This window comes from Dendrobates tinctorius, unplaced genomic scaffold (assembly GCF_039654945.1).
Source record: "Dendrobates tinctorius isolate UK_male_01 unplaced genomic scaffold, ASM3965494v1 ptg000372l, whole genome shotgun sequence".
In the NCBI taxonomy this organism is placed as follows: domain Eukaryota; kingdom Metazoa; phylum Chordata; class Amphibia; order Anura; family Dendrobatidae; genus Dendrobates; species Dendrobates tinctorius.
This window is the reverse complement of record NW_027362038.1, coordinates 1,664,359-1,688,866: the sequence shown is the minus strand read 5'-3', so window position 1 is coordinate 1,688,866 and position 24,508 is coordinate 1,664,359. Positions and strand designations below refer to the sequence as shown.

Here is a 24,508-nt window from a genome sequence, read left to right as displayed (position 1 = left end):
TAACGACGGATCATACGACACCAGATATGAATCTCTCTCTCTTGAACACCTCCACTCCAGACCGGAACCACTTGGTATGAAACACAAGATATAATCGGCGACGCCCATAGGCCAGCATGACTATTTAAAGACCGTGGGCGTGACTAACCATCCAACCTGGTCTCCAGCAGGATTAACCCCCGAGAGCCTGAAGATCAGGCCGGCGCCACTGAGGCTATAGTGGCTGGAGGTGGAACTACCTCTGCCTGCCGGATGCTGTGGTGTGAACAGCGTCCGACATGACAGAGTGGTACTGTGCAGTGCATATATACAGGACAGGAGGAGTGGTACTTTGCAGTGTATATATACAGGAGGAGTGGTACTGTGCTGTGTGTATATGCAGGACAGGAGTGGTACTGTGCAGTGTATATATACAGGAGTGGTACTGTGCAGTGTATATATACAGGACAGGAGGAGTGGTGCTGTGCAGTGTATATATACAGGACAGGAGTGGTACTGTGCAGTGTATATATACAGGACAGGAGGAGTGGTGCTGTGCAGTGTATGTATACAGGACAGGAGGAGTGGTGCTGTGGAGTGTATATATACAGGACAGGAGTGGTACTGTGCAGTGTATATACAGGAGTGGTACTGTGCAGTGTATATATACAGGAGGAGTGGTACTGTGCAGTGTGTATATGCAGGACAGGAGTGGTACTGTGCATTGTATATATACAGGAGTGGAACTGTGCAGTGTATATAGACAGGAGTGGTACTGTGCAGTGTGTATATATACAGGACAGGAGTGGTACTGTGCAGTGCATATATGCAGGACAGGAGTGGTACTGTGCAGTGTATATATACAGGACAGGAGTGGTACTGTGCAGTGCATATATGCAGGAGGACTGGTACTGTGCAGTGTATATATACAGGACAGGAGTGGTGCTGTGCAGGGTATATATACAGGACAGGAGGAGTGGTACTGTGCAGTGTATATATACAGGAAAGGAGGAGTGGTACTGTGCAGTGTATATATACAGGACAGGAGTGGTACTGTGCAGTGCATATATGCAGGAGGAGGGTTACTGTGCAGTGTATATATAGGAGTGGTACTGTGCAGTGCATATATACAGGACAGGAGGAGTGGTGCTGTGCAGTGTATATATACAGGACAGGAGGAGTGGTGCTGTGCAATGTATATATACAGGACAGGAGTGGTGCTGTGCAGTGCATATATACAGGACAGGAGGAGTGGTGCTGTGCAGTGTATATATACAGGACAGGAGTGGTACTGTGCAGTGTATATATACAGGACAGGAGTGGTGCTGTGCAGGGTATATATACAGGACAGGAGGAGTGGTACTGTGCAGTGTATATATACAGGAAAGGAGGAGTGGTACTGTGCAGTGTATATATACAGGACAGGAGTGGTACTGTGCAGTGCATATATGCAGGAGGAGGGTTACTGTGCAGTGTATATATAGGAGTGGTACTGTGCAGTGCATATATACAGGACAGGAGGAGTGGTGCTGTGCAGTGTATATATACAGGACAGGAGGAGTGGTGCTGTGCAATGTATATATACAGGACAGGAGTGGTGCTGTGCAGTGCATATATACAGGACAGGAGGAGTGGTGCTGTGCAGTGTATATATACAGGACAGGAGTGGTACTGTGCAGTGTATATATACAGGAGGAGTGGTACTGTGCAGTGTGTATATGCAGGAGTGGTACTGTGCAGTGTATATATACAGGACAGGAGGAGTGGTGCTGTGCAGTGTATATATACAGGACAGGAGTGGTACTGTGCAGTGTATATACAGGAGTGGTACTGTGCAGTGTATATGTACAGGAGTGGTACTGTGCAGTGTGTATATGCAGGACAGGAGTGGTACTGTGCAGTGTATATATACAGGAGTGGGACTGTGCAGTGTATATAGACAGGAGTGGTACTGTGCTGTGTATATACATATACAGGAGTGGTACTGTGCAGTGTATATATACAGGAGTGGGACTGTGCAGTGTATATAGACAGGAGTGGTACTGTGCAGTGTATATATACAGGACAGGAGTGGTACTGTGCAGTGCATATATGCAGAACAGGAGTGGTACTGTGCAGTGTATACAGGACAGTAGTACTGTGCAGTGCATATATGCAGGAGGAGTGGTACTGTGCAGTGCATATATGCAGAACAGGAGTGGTACTGTGCAGTGTATATATACAGGACAGTAGTACTGTGCAGTGCATATATACAGGAGGAGGGGTACTGTGCAGTGTATATATACAGGAGGAGTGGTACTGTGCAGTATATACATATACAGGAGTGGTACTGTGCAGTGTATATATACAGGAGGAGTGGTACTGTGCAGTATATACATATACAGGAGTGGTACTGTGCAGTGTATATATATACAGGATGAGTGGTACTGTGCAGTATCTGTATCCAACATTCTGCCCCAGCTCACAGCCTGCCCCCATGTCCAGCATTCTGCCTCAGTCTCCAGCATTCTGCCCCAGCTTCGAGCATTCTGCCCCATGTCCAGAATTCTGCCCCAGCGTCCAGCATTCTGCCTCGTCTCACAGTCTGCCCTCATATCCAGCATTCTGCCACCAGCGTCCAGCATTCTGTCCCCAGCGTCCAGCATTCTGCCCCATGTCCATTCTGCCCCCAGTGTCCAGCATTATGCCCCATGTCCAGCATTTTGCCCCAGGCTCCCTGGATAGCCGCTCTCAAAAAAAAAAAAAAAAAATTCTTCTTACCTTGTTATCTGGCTGTGATCCAGCGGCGAGGCTCCCTCCCTCTCCCAGTCCCACGTGGCACACTGACTGAATGAGGAAGTGGAGGAGCAGAGCAGTGTGTGACGTCAGGTGAGGGCGGAGCTGTGGCTGGACCATTGTGCAGGGGGGGATTTCGGCGCTGGCTGGACCATGGTGCGGGGGGGGGGGGGCCTGCCCGAGGGGCCCGGCAGGCGCTGAGTCTGAATTTAAAATATAGCTGCAGAAGCCTGTATAAAATGTAGGGGGGCCCCAGCGCGGATCGGGCTGCCAGCATGGTCGGGCCCCCCTAATCACCGGGCCCCATACACATGTAAGGCCTGTCATGCCCTGATGGCGGCCCTGGTTTCAGGATGCTTGACAGTTGGCATGAGACAAGACTGGTGGTAGCGCTCACCTGGTCTTCTCCGAATAAGCCGTTTTCCAGATGTCCCAAACAATCGAAAAGGGGATTCATCAGAGAAAATGACTTTACCCCAGTCCTCAGCAGTCCACTCCCTGTACCTCTTGCAGAATATCAGTCTGTCCATGATGTTTTTTCTGGAGAGAAGTGGCTTCTTTGCTGTCCTCCTTGAGACCAGGCCTTGCTCCAAGAGTCTCCGCCTCACAGCGTGTGCAGAAGCACTCACACCTGCCTGCTGCCATTCCTGAGCAAGCTCTGCACTGCTGGTAGTCCGATCCCACAGCTGAAGCACTTTTAAGAGACGGTCCTGGCGCTTGCTGGTCTTTCTTGGGCGCCCTGGAGCCTTTTTGGCAACAAGGGAACCTCTCTCCTTGAAGTTCTTGATGATGCGATAGATTGTTGACTGAGGTGCATTCTTTCTAGCTGCGATACTCTTCCCTGTTAGGCCATTTTTGTGCAGTGCAATGATGACTGCACGTGTTTCTTTAGAGATAACCATGGTTAACAGAAGAGAAACAATGATGCCAAGCACCAGCCTCCTTTTAAAGTGTCCAGTGGTGTCATTCTTACTTAATCATGACAGATTGATCTCCAGTCCTGTCCTCATCAACACCCACACCTGTGTTAATGGAGCAATCACTGAAACGATGTTAGCTGGTCCTTTTAAGGCAGGGCTGCAATGATGTTGAAATGTATTTTGGGGGATAAAGTTAATTTTCTAGGCAAATATTGACTTTGCAAGTAATTGCTGTTAAGCTGATCACTCTTTATAACATTCTGGAGTATATGCAAATTGCCATTAGAAAAAATGAAGCAGTAGACTTTGTAAAAATTATTATTTGTGTCATTCTCAAAATTTTTAGCCATGGCTGTACAGACCAAAGTTTGGACACACCTTCTCATTCAAAGAGTTTGCTTTATTTTCATGACTATGAAAATTGTAGATTCACTCTGAAGGCATCAAAGCTATGAATTAACACATGTGGAATTATATAATTAACAAAAAAGTGTGAAACAACTGAAAATGTGTCTTATATTCTAGGTTCTTCAAAGTAGCCACCTTTTGCTTTGATTACTGCTTTGCACACTCTTGGCATTCTATTGATGAGCTTCAAGAGGTAGTCACTGGAAATGGACTTCCAACAGTCTTGAAGGAGTTCCCAGAGATGCTTAGCACTTGTTGGCCCTTTGGCCTTCACTCTGCGGTCCAGCTCACCCCAAACCATCTCGATTGGGTTCAGGTCTGGTGACTGTGGAGGCCAGGTCATCTGGCGTAGCACCCGATCACTCTCCTTCTTGGTCAAATAGCCCTTACACAGCCTGGAGGTGTGTTTGAGGTCATTGTCCTGTTGAAAAATAAATGATGGTCCAGCTAAACACAAACCGGATGGAATAGCATGCCGCTGCAAGATGCTGTGGTGGCCATGCTGGTTCAGTATGCCTTCAATTTTGAATAAATCCCCAACAGTGTCACCAGTAAAGCACCCCCACACCATCACACCTCCTCCTCCATGCTTCACGGTGGGAACCAGGTATGTAGAGTCCATCCGTTCACCTTTTCTGCGTCGCACAAAGACAAGGTGGTTGGAACCAAAGATCTCAAATTTGGACTCATCAGACCAAAGCACAGATTTCCACTGGTCTAATGTCCATTCCTTGAGTTCTTTAGCCCAAACAAGTCTCTTCTGCTTGTTGCCTGTCCTTAGCAGTGGTTTCCTAGCAGCTATTTTACCATGAAGGCCTGCTGCACAAAGTCTCCTCTTAGCAGTTGTTGTAGAGATGTGTCTGCTGCTAGAACTCTGTGTGGCATTGACCTGGTCTCTGATCTGAGCTGCTGTTAACCTGCGATTTCTGAGGCTGGTGACTCGGATGAACTTATCCTCCGCAGCAGAGGTGACTCTTGGTCTTCCTTTCCTGGAGCGGTCCTCATGTGAGCCAGTTTCTTTGTAGCGCTTGATGGTTTTTGCCACTGCACGTGGGGACACTTTCAAAGTTTTCCCAATTTTTCGGACTGACTGACCTTCATTTCTTAAAGTAATAATGGCCACTCGTTTTTCTTTACTCAGCTGCTTTTTTCTTGCCATAATACAAATTCTAATAGTCTATTCAGTAGGACTATCAGCTGTGTATCCACCAGACTTCTGCACAACTGATGGTCCCAACCCCATTTATAAGGCAAGAAATCCCACTTATTAAACCATAGTCATGAAAATAAAGAATACGCTTTGATTGAGGTGTGTCCAAACCTTTGGTCTGTAGTGTGTGTGTGTGTGTGTGTGTATATATATATATATATATACACACACACACACATACTATGACTTATCTCGGCTAAGACAAAGCCTAGATCCTCAGGCTACATCCACATCATGGGCGTAGCCAGGATCAAACCTGGGGGGGGCAGAACCTCATACTGCACACCCCTACACTTGAAAATAAAGCCTGCACCTTAAGAAGATGTGGTGGTGAATGCAGTATATTTATTCCAACTATCAGTTGATGTTACTGAAGACGAGCAATGCCTGTCCTGGGCGTCCTTTTGGGCAGCTATGAGGTGGACCTGACTGGTGCTAAAAAAAAGGAGTGTTAGTCTGTGTGCTATCCGGCTTTCATTCTTTTTGGTACAGATATGATATGGATAGACAGATATATAAATAAAAGCAGATTAGAAATCTGCTCTGATATTGAAAACATTATCTATGAGCTCAAAAACCTTTCAGGTGATGCAGTTTTTAAAAAGCTGATCGGCTTTTGCAACTGAAAAACGTATCCTCAAAAAACGCAGCAAAAACGCTGTGTGTGAATGTAGCCTTAGATCAGGAATAGAACAGCCATTTATAGGACATTTCATAACTTTCCCAAATTCCTATGAAAAAATATTCAGCACATTCTGCATTGAACTACTGTACCCAATTTATTATATATTTTAGGAGTCGGAATCGGTCCATTTTATACCAACTCCGACTCCACCAAAATGAGCTCCGACTCCGACTCCACAGCCCTACATACTAAGGTTGTGTTTTATCTCCCGTCCACCACACTCCAGCTCCGGCTCCGCCCCCTAAGCACCATCCTCTGCTCCCCCCATGCTCAGCCTCTGCTCCCCCCCCATGCTCAGCCTCTGCTCCCCCCCCATGCTCAGCCTCTGCTGCTCCCCCCCATGCTCAGCCTCTGCTGCTCCCCCCCATGCTCAGCCTCTGCTGCTCCCCCCCATGCTCAGCTTCTGCTCCCCCTCCCATGCTCAGCTTCTGCTCCCCCTCCCATGCTCAGCCTCTGCTCCCCCTCCCATGCTCAGCCTCTGCTCCCCCCCCATGCTCAGCCTCTGCTCCCCCCCCCATGCTCAGCCTCTGCTCCCCCTCCCATGCTCAGCCTCTGCTCCTCCCCATGCTCAGCCTCTGCTCCTCCCCATGCTCAGCCTCTGCTCCTCCCCCATGCTCAGCCTCTGCTCCCCCCCATGCTCAGCCTCTGCTTCCCCCCATGCTCAGCCTCTGCTCCCCCCACTCTCTCTCTCTCCCTCCCCATGCTCAGCCACTGCTCCCCCCCCATGCTCAGCCTCTGCTCCCCCCCCATGCTCAGCCTCTGCTCCCCCCCCATGCTCAGCCTCTGCTCCCCTCCCATGCTCAGCCTCTGCTCCCCCCCCATGCTCAGCCTCTGCTCCTCCTCATGCTCAGCCTCTGCTCCCCCCCATGCTCAGCCTCTGCTCCCCCCCCATGCTCAGCCTCTGCTCCTCCTCATGCTCAGCCTCTGCTCCCCCCCATGCTCAGCCTCTGCTCCCCCCCCCCCATGCTCAGCCTCTGCTCCCCCCCCATGCTCAGCCTCTGCTCCCCCCCATGCTCAGCCTCTGCTCCCCCCCATGCTCAGCCTCTGCTCCTCCTCATGCTCAGCCTCTGCTCCCCCCCATGCTCAGCCTCTGCTCCCCCCCCCATGCTCAGCCTCTGCTCCCCCCCATGCTCAGCCTCTGCTCCCCCCCATGCTCAGCCTCTGCTCCCCCCCCCCATGCTCAGCCTCTGCTCCTCCTCATGCTCAGCCTCTGCTCCCCCCCATGCTCAGCCTCTGCTCCCCCCCCCATGCTCAGCCTCTGCTCCCCCTCATGCTCAGCCTCTGCTCCCCCCCATGCTCAGCCTCTGCTCCCCCCCATGCTCAGCCTCTGCTCCCCCCCATGCTCAGCCTCTGCTCCCCCCCCCCATGCTCAGCCTCTGCTCCTCCTCATGCTCAGCCTCTGCTCCCCCCCATGCTCAGCCTCTGCTCCTCCTCATGCTCAGCCTCTGCTCCCCCCCATGCTCAGCCTCTGCTCCCCCCCCCATGCTCAGCCTCTGCTCCCCCCCATGCTCAGCCTCTGCTCCCCCCCCATGCTCAGCCTCTGCTCCCCCCCCATGCTCAGCCTCTGCTCCCCCCCCATGCTCAGCCTCTGCTCCCCCCCCATGCTCAGCCTCTGCTCCCCCCCATGCTCAGCCTCTGCTCCCCCCCCCATGCTCAGCCTCTGCTCCCCCCCCCCATGCTCAGCCTCTGCTCCCCCCCCCATGCTCAGCCTCTGCTCCCCCCCCATGCTCAGCCTCTGCTCCCCCCCCATGCTCAGCCTCTGCTCCCCCCCCATTGCTCAGCCTCTGCTCCCCCCCCATGCTCAGCCTCTGCTCCCCCCCCATGCTCAGCCTCTGCTCCCCCCCCATGCTCAGCCTCTGCTCCCCCCCCCCCATGCTCAGCCTCTGCTCCCCTCCCATGCTCAGCCTCTGCTCCCCCCCCCCCATGCTCAGCCTCTGCTCCCCCTCCCATGCTCAGCCTCTGCTCCTCCTCATGCTCAGCCTCTGCTCCCCCCCATGCTCAGCCTCTGCTCCCCCCCATGCTCAGCCTCTGTTCCCCCCACTCTCTCCCCCCACACACCGTCTCCCTTCTGTCCTCTGCGGGGTGTCGCCGCTCCCTCCTCCGGGCTTTGTGTTGTGCCGCGCTCTTCCCCGCTGACAGCTCCGCTCCTCTGCTGCGCGCTCTCCACAGCAAACATTACGACACCACCGTCGCCTCCTCCATGACTCAGTCCGGCCTCCCACGTCTCCTCACCACACGTCACTTCCCCGCCCGGCCGCCATTTTAGTTCCTGTGGTGGCGGAGCACAGGCGGAAGTGCCGCCATCTGTAGCAGCGGCTGCGGTCCTCCTCACCGTGTCTCCGCCGAGTCAGGAGGTTTTCGTGAGGGGGAGATCTCGGCGGCCTGATACCATAATGCCGTCCCCCCCCGCTCCGTGTGGCCGTGGTGTGCTCCAGAACCGCAGCATGGAGGCGCACAATCTCCTCCGGTAATGGCGGAGCCCCTTCTTCTTCAGTCTGTGCGCGTAGTTCGGGGCCGTGTGAGGCCGGGTGATGTCTCTAGGCCTCTGTCTGTGATGGAGGACCCTGGGAGCGGCCATACCTTCTTACACACACCTCCATGGTGGCCTTTTCCCCCTCAGATGTAGGAAAATTACACATTTGTAACTGAATGTGTTAGAAACTTTTTTTGGGTGGGAACTTGCGCCATATAACAACTCTCCGGCCATTTTATTTAAAATTCTTTTATATGACTGGGAAAGGATTAAAAGCATAACAGTAGTGGCCTTTTCAGTTACCGGGGCCGACTAGGCCTCACATGGGTTCTGGTCGGGTCGTCATCAGTCCAGTCTGGGCAGGTGGTGTGTATATATATAATTTAGTTTTCACCCCCCCAGTCTCTTCGCTAGTTTTAAGCTTCAGGGGCCTGAAGGTCCTGGAAACCCTTTTATTTCGAGTGATTTCTGGCCGAAGCAAACTTAGGTTTGTTTGTGTCTGGTGGAAACTGATGGCCTTCACTCTGTTTTTTTTTTCTGTTTTTGGAGTAAAAAAAAAAATATATATATTAGGTTCTTTTCACACCAGGACGTGTACACTGAATATATTCTATAGGGTATAACAGGCACCCGTCTGCCGAGAGAACGTCCTTCTCAAATCCATCTGACCACTGTACATCCAAAAACACTTACCAGCTGATTCATCAGTTTACATTTTTTTTTTTTTTTTAAGCCAAAAAATGTCTCTTGATGTTTTTACAGCCTCTCTGTTAACTTTGTGAAAAGTTGAATAAAATGCCTTTATCTACGATCATCTGATGTCTTGTTACAAAGAAATTAGACAGGGACAGAGTTTTGAATATTGGAATATTACAATTTTTTCTCATGTAGGGTGACCAGCCAATGTTACTGGGCACAGTGAGGCTACATGAAAGCTCCACATGTCCACTGTTAACTCCTGGTGGATTGTTTTATTAGTAATCTGTTCATTATGGTATAAGTTGTATGCACAACTTTTTGTGTTTTTTGTGTTGTATTTGAATTCAAATGGAATTTGAATTCAGGGGGTCAGAGCCTGGCTGTCCATGGATAAAAGTGGTCCTTGTGGTGCAGGCTTGAGGGTGCACAAATGCCCAACAGAGCACCACACAGCCCCATTAACTGCTCCCTCACCTCAGTCTGGTAATTAGCTTTCAAATGACATCCCAATGTCCCCTCTGGCTTTGCCAGAAGTCCCACCAGGGGCCCCAATGTCTGATTTGGACAGCAGATCTGTACTGAAGTCCCTGGTGGTGCAAACTCTTGTGTCACCAGGGAGCATGTCAATGTCAGCAGTCAGGATGGCCTAGTGGTCTAAGGCACTGTGTTCAGGTTGCAGTCTCCCGTGGAGGCGTGGGTTCGAATCCCACTCCTGACAGCAGCAGTACTGGTCCCTGGAGGTGCAAGCTGTTGTGCACCAGGGAGCGTGTTAAGCGTCTGCAGTCACCACATGTGGAGGCGTGGGTTCAAATCCCACTCCTTGACAGCAGCAGTACTGGTCCCTGGAGGTGCAAGCTGTTGTGCACCAGGGAGCGTGTTCAGCGTCTGCAGTCACCACGTGGAGGCGTGGGTTCGAATCCCACTCCTGACAGCGACAGTTTTTTTTTTTTTTTTAAAGAAAAGAAAATAAACCTAGTGGCAGCATGTGTAATAACAGTCTCCAGTGGAGGCGTGGGTTCGAATCCCACTCCTGACAGCAGCAGTACTGGTCCCTGGAGGTGCAAGCTGTTGAGCACCAGGGAGCGTGTTAAGCGTCTGCAGTCACCACATGTGGAGGCGTGGGTTCAAATCCCACTCCTTAACAGCAGCAGTACTGGTCCCTGGAGGTGCAAGCTGTTGTGCACCAGGGAGCGTGTTCAGCGTCTGCAGTCACCACGTGGAGGCGTGGGTTCGAATCCCACTCCTGACAGCGACAGTTTTTTTTTTTTTAAAGAAAAGAAAATAAACCTAGTGGCAGCATGTGTAATAACAGTCTCCAGGTCTTATAGCCTAATGTATACACCATAAATATTTATATGTGTGTCTATACAGTTGGTGTATATATGTGTGAGTATATTTTTTAGCCTTAAAGTTTTGATTCTCCATCCTCATTTCTTTCTTTTCCAAATCAAAAAAACACTCGTGTGAGAGCAATCTGCATCCAAAAAAACTTAGGGATAGGGACAATTTAGTGAGTACGTCGGGCTCCCTTAAAAGGTCAATTCACCCAACGAACAAGGGTGCTGCTCAGGGTGGATTGATTTAAATCACGCCGATTTAAATCACGATTTAAATCAAAAGATTTTTTTCTATTTAAATCGGATCGATTTAAATCATGATTTTAATCATGATTTAAATCACTGATTTAAATCAAAAGGTTTTTTTTTAATATAAATCACGATTAAAATGAGAAGTGAGAGCAGTGTGCATGTGCGCCCATAGTTACACGGACGAAAGTAGGGGCAACGATCTAACGCCAGGGTGAGGGGGCGACCCCAAAGTAAGTAAAAATCTTTTTTGTTTTACTATATGGCAATAGGTAGGTGTTTAAAAGCAGCATGTCTTAATTGTATAAACTATTAATAGCCTCCACATTTTGTTCATACTGCCCCTTTAATTCCACACTTCTAGCTTGGTTTCAGTTTTGGTTTAGTTTCTTTTTCCCTGCATTCAGTTGACATGCCCAAACTTGTTGGATAGTCAGCAGTACTTGGCTCAGGCTGTAGTAACATCAGCAGTGCTTGGCTCAGGCTGTAGTAACAATCAAACTTCATAAGTGATCTGTGTGAGCCATGGCAGCAGGTCGTAAGAGAGACCCTATTTGGGTTCATTTTGTTGAGATGCCAGCAGCAGAGCTTGGAAAGAAAGGTGCAAGAGCAAAGTGCAAATACTGTCAAAAGGATATCCAAGGACTTGTTTGCCGTTTGAAATCACATTATGAAAACTGCAATCAAATGATTTAAATCAAAAAAATCTGATTTTTTTGATTTTTTTAAAAAATTCAAGATTTTTATCCACCCTGGTGCTGCTTGCTCGTCGGGTGAGATGGGCAGCACGATTATTATCATCTAACACGCTTTCCTAGGATAATCTGCCAACACAAATCTCTTCTTGAATGGACAATCGTTTCTTAAATGACAATTTATGCTGATAAAAAAAACCAAAAGCTCTAAATTAGGAAGGAGGCTGGAGGGGGGGGCGTCAGGGACTGGAGGGGGGAGACAGAGGCTGGAGGAGGAAGTGTGGTGGTGTAGACGGGGCTGCGGGAGGCTGTGTGGTGCTGTAGAGCGGGTTGCGGGAGGCTGTGTGGTGGTGTAGAGGCCTACAGGGCCACACAGCCCCCTGGTGTGACTTCCCGAGTGCCATGACAGCTGACTGTATATACATGTTTACACATACATGTATGTACATGTGCCATGACCGCTCCTTAGACCATACATACATGGATTGTCACTTACCCAAACCGAGGATGAAGAGGCTTAGCTGCTCCACATGATGATGGTGGCCGGAGAGCTGTGTTCCTCCATAGCGATGTCGTCCATTAGGCAAACTTGGTGTCCTTGTCCCGCCAGTTCTTGAGCCAGTTTAGTGTCCACGATGCCTTGTTACCTATTGGAAAAAAAAGGGAAAAGGAAATTATTGAATTTTGACATAGAATAAAAATTAAGTCCTATGAATTGTACTGGTACATTAACCCCTTTTTCTACGAGCGTATATTGCCAGCAGACACACAGAGAGCGGGCGACTGCCCCAAGTGTTACCTACTGAGAGACAGAGAAATAAAAAAACAATAATTAATAAGGGAAATATTGCATTCATAATTAGTGTTCACAGCAGAGTGACAACACAGCCCCCCTAACCCTCCCCTACCCCACAGGGAACGCCTGTACCCCGCCATGCCCCCCACAGCTGTGCCCATACACTGTCCTCACCTCCCCCTGCAGGGACCCCCTGTCTCCCACGCAGTGCCCCCCACAGCTGACCCCAAACACTCTGCAGGGACCCCCTGTCTCCCACGCAGAGCCCCCCACAGCTGACCCCATACACTCTGCAGGGACCCCTGTCTCCCCCGTAGTGCCCCCCACAGCTGACCCCATACACTCTGCAGGGACCCCCTGTCTACCCGCAGTGCCCCCCACAGCTGACCCCATACACTCTGCAGGGACCCCCTGTCTCCCCCCCACAGCCTCCGGGCTGCGAAGAAATCGCGACGGAGCCGCCGTCCCTGTACCGGAGCACAGCCCGCTGCCACCACCGCACCGCAGAGCGCCGCCCGCTGCCACCACCACAGAGCCCACCTGCCCCAGCACAGCTGCCCCTGCCCCAGCGCAGCTGCCCCTGCCCCAGCGCTGCTGCTGCCCCTGCCTCAGCGCAGCTGCCCCAGCGCAGCTGCCCCTCCCCCAGCGCAGCTGCCTCTCCCCCAGCGCAGCTGCCCCAGCACAACCAACCTGCCCTAGCACAGAGCCGCCACCGCACGAGCCTGGACCACTGAATGACCCCTGTGACTACTTCACCTGTGCCAGATCCCTTCCCAGGTAAGCTGAATTCGGACTGTAAGACGGACCCCCATTTGACACATTATTTTTTTTCCCCCTATTTTCCTACTGAAAATTGGGGTGTTCTTATGGTCCGTTGCATCTTTTTTTTTTTTTTAAAGAAAAGAAAATAAACCTAGTGGCAGCATGTGTAATAACAGTCTCCAGGTCTTATAGCCTAATGTATACACCATAAATATTTATATGTGTGTCTATACAGTTGGTGTATATATGTGTGAGTATATTTTTTAGCCTTAAAGTTTTGATTCTCCATCCTCATTTCTTTCTTTTCCAAATCAAAAAAACACTCGTGTGAGAGCAATCTGCATCCAAAAAAACTTAGGGATAGGGACAATTTAGTGAGTACGTCGGGCTCCCTTAAAAGGTCAATTCACCCAACGAACAAGGGTGCTGCTTGCTCGTCGGGTGAGATGGGCAGCACGATTATTATCATCTAACACGCTTTCCTAGGATAATCTGCCAACACAAATCTCTTCTTGAATGGACAATCGTTTCTTAAATGACAATTTATGCTGATAAAAAAAACCAAAAGCTCTAAATTAGGAAGGAGGCTGGAGGGGGGGGCGTCAGGGACTGGAGGGGGGAGACAGAGGCTGGAGGAGGAAGTGTGGTGGTGTAGACGGGGCTGCGGGAGGCTGTGTGGTGCTGTAGAGCGGGTTGCGGGAGGCTGTGTGGTGGTGTAGAGGCCTACAGGGCCACACAGCCCCCTGGTGTGACTTCCCGAGTGCCATGACAGCTGACTGTATATACATGTTTACACATACATGTATGTACATGTGCCATGACCGCTCCTTAGACCATACATACATGGATTGTCACTTACCCAAACCGAGGATGAAGAGGCTTAGCTGCTCCCATGATGATGGTGGCCGGAGAGCTGTGTTCCTCCATAGCGATGTCGTCCATTAGGCAAACTTGGTGTCCTTGTCCCGCCAGTTCTTGAGCCAGTTTAGTGTCCACGATGCCTTGTTACCTATTGGAAAAAAAAGGGAAAAGGAAATTATTGAATTTTGACATAGAATAAAAATTAAGTCCTATGAATTGTACTGGTACATTAACCCCTTTTTCTACGAGCGTATATTGCCAGCAGACACACAGAGAGCGGGCGACTGCCCCAAGTGTTACCTACTGAGAGACAGAGAAATAAAAAAACAATAATTAATAAGGGAAATATTGCATTCATAATTAGTGTTCACAGCAGAGTGACAACACAGCCCCCCTAACCCTCCCCTACCCCACAGGGAACGCCTGTACCCCGCCATGCCCCCCACAGCTGTGCCCATACACTGTCCTCACCTCCCCCTGCAGGGACCACCTGTCTCCCACGCAGTGCCCCCCACAGCTGACCCCAAACACTCTGCAGGGACCCCCTGTCTCCCACGCAGTGCCCCCCACAGCTGACCCCATACACTCTGCAGGGACCCCCTGTCTCCCCCGTAGTGCCCCCCACAGCTGACCCCATACACTCTGCAGGGACCCCCTGTCTACCCGCAGTGCCCCCCACAGCTGACCCCATACACTCTGCAGGGACCCCCTGTCTCCCCCCACAGCTGACCCCATACAGGCATACAGTTACCGGCCGGCAGCTCCAAGGTTCAAATCTGGCGCTCAGGTGACGTCATTGTTGCTGCAGTTAGACCGAGAAAGCAGGGGGTGGGCTCGGAGCCACGTGACACAGAGCCCGGCCGCCCATCCCCCAGCCTCACTGTACTGCAAGCCAGGGAGAGACTGTTTGTGTGCTGCACGGCGCTGACTCCGCCCCCCGAGCCAGGGGATGAGTCACAGGCAGCTCGGCGTGTCACACGACTCCTCCCTCTTCCACCTTCTATGCAGGCCGGATCTTGGTTCCCATAGCACAGTGACCCTGCCCACCGGCCAGTCACTGCCGCCCCTCCCCCACCACTAAGCGATCTTACACAGCAGCACAGAGCCAGGGAGGAGATGGGAGATGACCCCGCACCACACAGCGGAGCACTATGAGCCCTGGGGGTGCAGCGCTGACCCCGCCCACGCCGCACCACACAGCGCAGCGCTATAAGCCCTGGGGGCGCAGCGCTGACCCCACCCACCCCGCACCACACAGCGGAGCACTATGAGCCCTGGGGGCGCAGCGCTGACCCTGCCCACCCCGCACCACACAGCGCAGCACTATGAGCCCTCGGGGCAGTCTCCCGTAGAGGCGTGGGTTCGAATCCCACTCCTGACAGCAGCAGTACTGGTCCCTGGAGGTGCAAGCTGTTGTGCACCAGGGAGCGTGTTCAGCGTCTGCAGTCACCACGTGGAGGCGTGGGTTCGAATCCCACTCCACACAGCGCAGCACTATGAGCCCTCGGGGCGCAGCCAGGGGTGGGATTCAGCGGGTTCTCCCCAGTTCGGTGGAACCGGTTGTTAAAGCTATTGCTCTCATTTTTGGCACCATTAGCCGGCTCTCACTTTTGAAAATGAGATTTCAAATTTTGAGGTCTGCGGCAGATTCTTTCCGGCGTCCATGCTCCCGGAGGCCACTGCAACATGGCGGCGGCCAGCAAGGGAAGTGCGGGGGCCTCCGGGCTGCGAAGAAATCGCGGCGGAGCCGCCGTCCCTGTACCGGAGCACAGCCCGCTGCCACCACCGCACCGCAGAGCGCCGCCCGCTGCCACCACCACAGAGCCCACCTGCCCCAGCACAGCTGCCCCTGCCCCAGCACAGCTGCCCCTGCCTCAGCGCTGCTGCTGCCCCTGCCTCAGCGCTGCTGCTGCCCCTGCCTCAGCGCTGCTGCTGCCCCTGCCTCAGCGCTGCTGCTGCCCCTGCCTCAGCGCTGCTGCTGCCCCTGCCTCAGCGCTGCTGCTGCCCCTGCCTCAGCGCTGCTGCCTCTCCCCCAGCGCAGCTGCCCCAGCACAACCAACCTGCCCTAGCACAGAGCCGCCACCGCACGAGCCTGGACCACTGAATGACCCCTGTGACTACTTCACCTGTGCCAGATCCCTTCCCAGGTAAGCTGAATTCGGACTGTAAGACGGACCCCCATTTGACACATTATTTTTTTTACCCCTATTTTCCTACTGAAAATTGGGGTGTTCTTATGGTCCGTTGCATCTTATAGTCCAAAAATACGGTAATTTATCCTGAGATTACAGAGTCTGCAACTTTTCTATCTAGCCAGTTAGAAGTGACTCATTGTAACACTTAGGGTACCGTTACACCTAGCGATGCACCAGCGATCCCGACTAGCGATATGACGCGGTCAGGATCGCTGGTACATCGCTAGGTGGTCGCTAGTGAGCTGCTACACAGGCAGATCTCACCAGCGACATTGCTGGGGACGGGGATCGCTACTTACCTGTCAGACGCGGCGATCCTGCGTCCTCCCGCCCTGGGCGCCACAGGAAGCCCAGCAGGAAGTGGCCGACGAGGAATGGACCAGGAGCTTCTCGCGCGATCAGTGATAACCAGCGGGGGAGCCGGTCGGAGGTAAGTATCACATGCAGGGATATCGCTAGCAATATCGCTGCAACGTCACAAAATCAGTGACTTTACAGCAATATAGAATCATAGAATCGTAGAGTTGGAAGGGACCTCCTGGGCCATCTGGTCCAACCCCCTGCTCAAAGCAGGATTCGCTAAATCATCCCAGTCAGATGTCTGTCCAGCCTCTGTTTGAAGACTTCCATTGAAGGAGAACTCACCACTTCTCGTGGCAGCCTGTTCCACTCATTGATCACTCTAACTGTCAAAAAGTTTTTTCTAATATCTAATCTGTGTCTCTTCCCATTCAGTTTCATCCCATTGCTTCTAGTCTTTCCTTGTGCAAATGAGAATAAAGTTGATCCTTCTACAATGTGACAGCCCTTTAGATATTTGTAGACAGCTATTAAGTCTCCTCTCAGTCTTCTCTTTTGCAAACTAAACATTCCCAAATCCTGCAACCTTTCCTCATAAGACAGGGTTTGCAGACCGGTCACCATTCTGGTCGCTCTTTTCTGAACTTGCTCCAGTTTGTTGATGTCTTTTTTAAAATGTGGTGCCCAAAACTGGACACAATATTCCAGATGAGGTCTGACCAAAGAGGAGTAGAGGGAAATAATGACTTCACGTGATCTAGACTGTATGCTTCTGTTAATACATCCTAGAATTGCATTTGCCTTTTTTGCTGCTGCATCACACTGTTGACTCATATTCAGTCTGTGATCTATTAGTATACCCAAGTCTTTTTCACATGTGCTGTCACTTAGCCCTATTCCTCCCATTCTATATATGCTTTTTTCATTTTTATTGCCCAGATGTAGTACTTTGCATTTCTCCCTGTTAAAAACCATTCTGTTAGTTGCTGCCCACTTCTCCAGTTTATTTAAATCTTTTTGAATCCTCTCTCTCTCTTCTCTAGTATTAGCTATCCCTCCTAGCTTTGTGTCATCAGCAAATTTAATCAGTTTACCCTCAATTCCTTCATCTAAATCGTTGATAAAGATGTTGAACAATACAGGGCCCAGGACAGAGCCCTGTGGTACCCCACTTGAGACATTCTTCCAACTGGATGTGCAGCCATTTACGACCACTCTTTGGGTCCGATCACTAAGCCAGTTATGAATCCACCTAACAGTTGCCTTGTCCATTCCATACTTAGTCATTTTTTCAATAAGGATTGTATGAGAGACTTTGTCAAATGCTTTGCTGAAGTCAAGATATACTATATCTACAGCATTTCCTTGATCCACCCAATCAGTGATACCGTCATAGAAGGAAATTAAGTTAGTCTGACATGACTTATTAGTTAGAAACCCATGCTGACTCTGTTTAATCACTTCATTCTTATCCAGGTATTGACATACATGTTGTTTAATAATTTGTTCAAAGATCTTTCCTGGTATAGAAGTCAGACTCACCGGCCTATAGTTGCCTGGGTCCACCTTCTTCCCCTTTTTGAAGATAGCAACAACATTTGCTCTTCTCCAGTCTTCTGGCACTTCTCCTGTTCTCCAAGAATTTTCAAAGATTATGGAGAGGGGTTCAAAAATATTGCTAGCGATATCGCAGTGTGTAACGGGGTCTTTACAGACAATGGCGTTTACCATCTGTCTGCAGAACTAAAGTAATGAAAAAGAAGCTGGTAATTAGCTTTCAAATGACATCCCAATGTCCCCTCTGGCTTTACCAGAGGCCCCAATGTCTGATTTGGACAGCAGATTTGAAAAGACATTTTCAGTCTGGGGCAGTCTTGGGGGTTCTCAATCCCCTTAACTACTCTGCAGAAGGGGTCAGGCAAATCAAGCTTGGCAGGAACATCATCCAGGAGGCCACCTACATACAGCAACATCACTTGTCCCCCTGCTCCAAATGGAATTTGAATTCAGGGGGTCAGAGCCTGGCTGTCCATGGATAAAAGTGGTCCTTGTGGTGCAGGCTTGAGGGTGCACAAATGCCCAACAGAGCACCACACAGCCCCAAGAACTGCTCCCTCACCTCAGTCTGGTAATTAGCTTTCAAATGACATCCCAATGTCCCCTCTGGCTTTGCCAGAAGTCCCACCAGGGGCCCCAATGTCTGATTTGGACAGCAGATCTGTACTGAAGTCCCTGGTGGTGCAAACTCTTGTGTCACCAGGGAGCATGTCAATGTCAGCAGTCAGGATGGCCTAGTGGTCTAAGGCACTGTGTCCAGGTTGCAGTCTCCCGTGGAGGCGTGGGTTCGAATCCCACTCCTGACAGCAGCAGTACTGGTCCCTGGAGGTGCAAGCTGTTGTGCACCAGGGAGCGTGTTAAGCGTCTGCAGTCACCACATGTGGAGGCGTGGGTTCAAATCCCACTCCTTGACAGCAGCAGTACTGGTCCCTGGAGGTGCAAGCTGTTGTGCACCAGGGAGCGTGTTCAGCGTCTGCAGTCACCACGTGGAGGCGTGGGTTCGAATCCCACTCCTGACAGCGACAGTTTTTTTTTTTTTTTTTTTTTTTTAAAGAAAAGAAAATAAACCTAGTGGCAGCATGTGTAATAACAGTCTCCAGGTCTTATAGCCTAATGTATACACCATAAATATTTATATGTGTGTCTATACAGTTGGTGTATATATGTGTGAGTATATTTTTTAGCCTTAAAGTTTTGATTCTCCATCCTCATTTCTTTCTTTTCCAAATCAAAAAAACACTTGTGTGAGAGCAATCTGCATCCAAAAAAACTTAGGGATAGGGACAATTTAGTGAGTACGTCGGGCTCCCTTAAAAGGTCAATTCACCCAACGAACAAGGGTGCTGCTCAGGGTGGATTGATTTAAATCACGCCGATTTAAATCATGATTTAAATCAAAAGATTTTTTTCTATTTAAATCGTATCGATTTAAATCATGATTTTAATCATGATTTAAATCACTGATTTAAATCAAAAGGTTTTTTTTTTTAATATAAATCACGATTAAAATGAGAAGTGAGAGCAGTGTGCATGTGCGCCCATAGTTACACGGACGAAAGTAGGGGCAACGATCTTAACGCCAGGGTGAGGGGGGGACCCCAAAGTAAGTAAAAATCTTTTTTGTTTTACTATATGGCAATAGGTAGGTGTTTAAAAGCAGCATGTCTTAATTGTATAAACTATTAATAGCCTCCACATTTTGTTCATACTGCCCCTTTAATTCCACACTTCTAGCTTGGTTTCAGTTTTGGTTTAGTTTCTTTTTCCCTGCATTCAGTTGACATGCCCAAACTTGTTGGATAGTCAGCAGTACTTGGCTCAGGCTGTAGTAACATCAGCAGTGCTTGGCTCAGGCTGTAGTAACAATCAAACTTCATAAGTGATCTGTGTGAGCCATGGCAGCAGGTCGTAAGAGAGACCCTATTTGGGTTCATTTTGTTGAGATGCCAGCAGCAGATCTTGGAAAGAAAGGTGCAAGAGCAAAGTGCAAATACTGTCAAAAGGATATCCAAGGACTTGTTTGCCGTTTGAAATCACATTATGAAAACTGCAATCAAATGATTTAAATCAAAAAAATCTGATTTAAATAAAAAAAATCTGATTTTTTTGATTTTTTTAAAAAATTCAAGATTTTTATCCACCCTGGTGCTGCTTGCTCGTCGGGTGAGATGGGCAGCACGATTATTATCATCTAACACGCTTTCCTAGGATAATCTGCCAACACAAATCTCTTCTTGAATGGACAATCGTTTCTTAAATGACAATTTATGCTGATAAAAAAAACCAAAAGCTCTAAATTAGGAAGGAGGCTGGAGGGGGGGGCGTCAGGGACTGGAGGGGGGAGACAGAGGCTGGAGGAGGAAGTGTGGTGGTGTAGACGGGGCTGCGGGAGGCTGTGTGGTGCTGTAGAGCGGGTTGCGGGAGGCTGTGTGGTGGTGTAGAGGCCTACAGGGCCACACAGCCCCCTGGTGTGACTTCCCGAGTGCTATGACAGCTGACTGTATATACATGTTTACACATACATACATGTGCCATGACCGCTCCTTAGACCATACATACATGGATTGTCACTTACCCAAACCGAGGATGAAGAGGCTTAGCTGCTCCACATGATGATGGTGGCCGGAGAGCTGTGTTCCTCCATAGCGATGTCGTCCATTAGGCAAACTTGGTGTCCTTGTCCCGCCAGTTCTTGAGCCAGTTTAGTGTCCACGATGCCTTGTTACCTATTGGAAAAAAAAGGGAAAAGGAAATTATTGAATTTTGACATAGAATAAAAATTAAGTCCTATGAATTGTACTGGTACATTAATCCCTTTTTCTACGAGCGTATATTGCCAGCAGACACACAGAGAGCGGGCGACTTCCCCAAGTGTTACCTACTGAGAGACAGAGAAATAAAAAAACAATAATTAATAAGGGAAATATTGCATTCATAATTAGTGTTCACAGCAGAGTGACAACACAGCCCCCCTAACCCTCCCCTACCCCACAGGGAACGCCTGTACCCCGCCATGCCCCCCACAGCTGTGCCCATACACTGTCCTCACCTCCCCCTGCAGGGACCACCTGTCTCCCACGCAGTGCCCCCCACAGCTGACCCCAAACACTCTGCAGGGACCCCCTGTCTCCCACGCAGTGCCCCCCACAGCTGACCCCATACACTCTGCAGGGACCCCCTGTCTCCCCCGTAGTGCCCCCCACAGCTGACCCCATACACTCTGCAGGGACCCCCTGTCTACCCGCAGTGCCCCCCACAGCTGACCCCATACACTCTGCAGGGACCCCCTGTCTCCCCCCCACAGCCTCCGGGCTGCGAAGAAATCGCGACGGAGCCGCCGTCCCTGTACCGGAGCACAGCCCGCTGCCACCACCGCACCGCAGAGCGCCGCCCGCTGCCACCACCACAGAGCCCACCTGCCCCAGCACAGCTGCCCCTGCCCCAGCGCAGCTGCCCCTGCCCAGCTGCCCCTGCCCCAGCGCTGCTGCTGCCTCTGCCTCAGCGCAGTTGCCCCAGCGCAGCTGCCCCTCCCCCAGCGCAGCTGCCTCTCCCCCAGCGCAGCTGCCCCAGCACAACCAACCTGCCCTAGCACAGAGCCGCCACCGCACGAGCCTGGACCACTGAATGACCCCTGTGACTACTTCACCTGTGCCAGATCCCTTCCCAGGTAAGCTGAATTCGGACTGTAAGACGGACCCCCATTTGACACATTATTTTTTTTCCCCCTATTTTCCTACTGAAAATTGGGGTGTTCTTATGGTCCGTTGCATCTTTTTTTTTTTAAAGAAAAGAAAATAAACCTAGTGGCAGCATGTGTAATAACAGTCTCCAGGTCTTATAGCCTAATGTATACACCATAAATATTTATATGTGTGTCTATACAGTTGGTGTATATATGTGTGAGTATATTTTTTAGCCTTAAAGTTTTGATTCTCCATCCTCATTTCTTTCTTTTCCAAATCAAAAAATCACTCGTGTGAGAGCAATCTGCATCCAAAAAAACTTAGGGATAGGGACAATTTAGTGAGTACGTCGGGCTCCCTTAAAAGGTCAATTCACCCAACGAACAAGGGTGCTGCTTGCTCGTCGGGTGAGATGGGCAGCACGATTATTATCATTTAACACGCTTTCCTAGGATAATCTGCCAACACAAATCTCTTCTTGAATGGACAATCGTTTCTTAAATGACAATTTATGCTGATAAAAAAAACCAAAAGCTCTAAATTAGGAAGGAGGCTGGAGGGGGGGGCGTCAGGGACTGGAGGGACAGAGGCTGGAGGAGGAAGTGTGGTGGTGTAGACGGGGCTGCGGGAGGCTGTGTGGTGCTGTAGAGCGGGTTGCGGGAGGCTGTGTGGTGGTGTAGAGGCCTACAGGGCCACACAGCCCCCTGGTGTGACTTCCCGAGTGCCATGACAGCTGACTGTATATACATGTTTACACATACATGTATGTACATGTGCCATGACCGCTCCTTAGACCATACATACATGGATTGTCACTTACCCAAACCGAGGATGAAGAGGCTTAGCTGCTCCACATGATGATGGTGGCCGGAGAGCTGTGTTCCTCCATAGCGATGTCGTCCATTAGGCAAACTTGGTGTCCTTGTCCCGCCAGTTCTTGAGCCAGTTTAGTGTCCACGATGCCTTGTTACCTATTGGAAAAAAAAGGGAAAAGGAAATTATTGAATTTTGACATAGAATAAAAATTAAGTCCTATGAATTGTACTGGTACATTAACCCCTTTTTCTACGAGCGTATATTGCCAGCAGACACACAGAGCGGGCGACTGCCCCAAGTGTTACCTACTGAGAGACAGAGAAATAAAAAAACAATAATTAATAAGGGAAATATTGCATTCATAATTAGTGTTCACAGCAGAGTGACAACACAGCCCCCCTAACCCTCCCCTACCCCACAGGGAACACCTGTACCCCGCCATGCCCCCCACAGCTGTGCCCATACACTGTCATCACCTCCCCCTGCAGGGACCACCTGTCTCCCACGCAGTGCCCCCCACAGCTGACCCCAAACACTCTGCAGGGACCCCCTGTCTCCCACGCAGTGCCCCCCACAGCTGACCCCATACACTCTGCAGGGACCCCCTGTCTCCCCCGTAGTGCCCCCCACAGCTGACCCCATACACTCTGCAGGGACCCCCTGTCTACCCGCAGTGCCCCCCACAGCTGACCCCATACACTCTGCAGGGACCCCCTGCCTCCCCCCACAGCTGACCCCATACTGGCATACAGTTACCGGCCGGCAGCTCCAAGGTTCAAATCTGGCGCTCAGGTGACGTCATTGTTGCTGCAGTTAGACCGAGAAAGCAGGGGGTGGGCTCGGAGCCACGTGACACAGAGCCCGGCCGCCCAGCCTCACTGTACTGCAAGCCAGGGAGAGACTGTTTGTGTGCTGCACGGCGCTGACTCCGCCCCCCGAGCCAGGGGATGAGTCACAGGCAGCTCGGCGTGTCACACGACTCCTCCCTCTTCCACCTTCTATGCAGGCCGGATCTTGGTTCCCATAGCACAGTGACCCCGCCCACCGGCCAGTCACTGCCGCCCCTCCCCCACCACTAAGCGATCTTACACAGCAGCACAGAGCCAGGGAGGAGATGGGAGATGACCCCGCACCACACAGCGGAGCACTATGAGCCCTGGGGGTGCAGCGCTGACCCCGCCCACGCCGCACCACACAGCGCAGCGCTATAAGCCCTGGGGGCGCAGCGCTGACCCCACCCACCCCGCACCACACAGCGGAGCACTATGAGCCCTGGGGGCGCAGCGCTGACCCTGCCCACCCCGCACCACACAGCGCAGCACTATGAGCCCTCGGGGCAGTCTCCCGTAGAGGCGTGGGTTCGAATCCCACTCCTGACAGCAGCAGTACTGGTCCCTGGAGGTGCAAGCTGTTGTGCACCAGGGAGCGTGTTCAGCGTCTGCAGTCACCACGTGGAGGCGTGGGTTCGAATCCCACTCCACACAGCGCAGCACTATGAGCCCTCGGGGCGCAGCCAGGGGTGGGATTCAGCGGGTTCTCCCCGGTTCGGTGGAACCGGTTGTTAAAGCTATTGCTCTCATTTTTGGCACCATTAGCCGGCTCTCACTTTTGAAAATGAGATTTCAAATTTTGAGGTCTGCGGCAGATTCTTTCCGGCGTCCATGCTCCCGGAGGCCACTGCAACATGGCGGCGGCCAGCAAGGGAAGTGCGGGGGCCTCCGGGCTGCGAAGAAATCGCGGCGGAGCCACCGTCCCTGTACCGGAGCACAGCCCGCTGCCACCACCGCACCGCAGAGCGCCGCCCGCTGCCACCACCACAGAGCCCACCTGCCCCAGCACAGCTGCCCCAGCACAGCTGCCCCTGCCCCAGCGCAGTTGCCCCTGCCTCAGCGCTGCTGCTGCCCCTGCCTCAGCGCTGCTGCTGCCCCTGCCTCAGCGCTGCTGCTGCCCCTGCCTCAGCGCTGCTGCTGCCCCTGCCTCAGCGCTGCTGCTGCCCCTGCCCCAGCGCTGCTGCTGCCCCTGCCTCAGCGCAGCTGCCTCTCCCCCAGCGCAGCTGCCCCAGCACAACCAACCTGCCCTAGCACAGAGCCGCCACCGCACGAGCCTGG

General features: G+C 51.3%; 1 long non-coding RNA gene and 1 other non-coding gene across 2 annotated transcripts; one reads left to right on the top strand and one right to left on the bottom strand.

Moving 5' to 3' along the window:
- Positions 1 to 8,392: 8,392 nt before the first annotated feature.
- On the bottom strand, positions 8,393 to 20,816 carry LOC141075814 (uncharacterized). The gene is made up of 4 exons (XR_012227343.1): positions 20,477 to 20,816; positions 13,848 to 13,997; positions 11,927 to 12,077; positions 8,393 to 8,987 (listed from the first exon to the last, which is right to left on the bottom strand). It is a non-coding gene; the product is annotated as an uncharacterized lncRNA (long non-coding RNA).
- Positions 9,785 to 9,867, top strand: TRNAL-CAG (transfer RNA leucine (anticodon CAG)). Its single transcript has one exon. It is a non-coding gene; the product is annotated as a tRNA-Leu (tRNA).
- Positions 20,817 to 24,508: the final 3,692 nt, after the last annotated feature.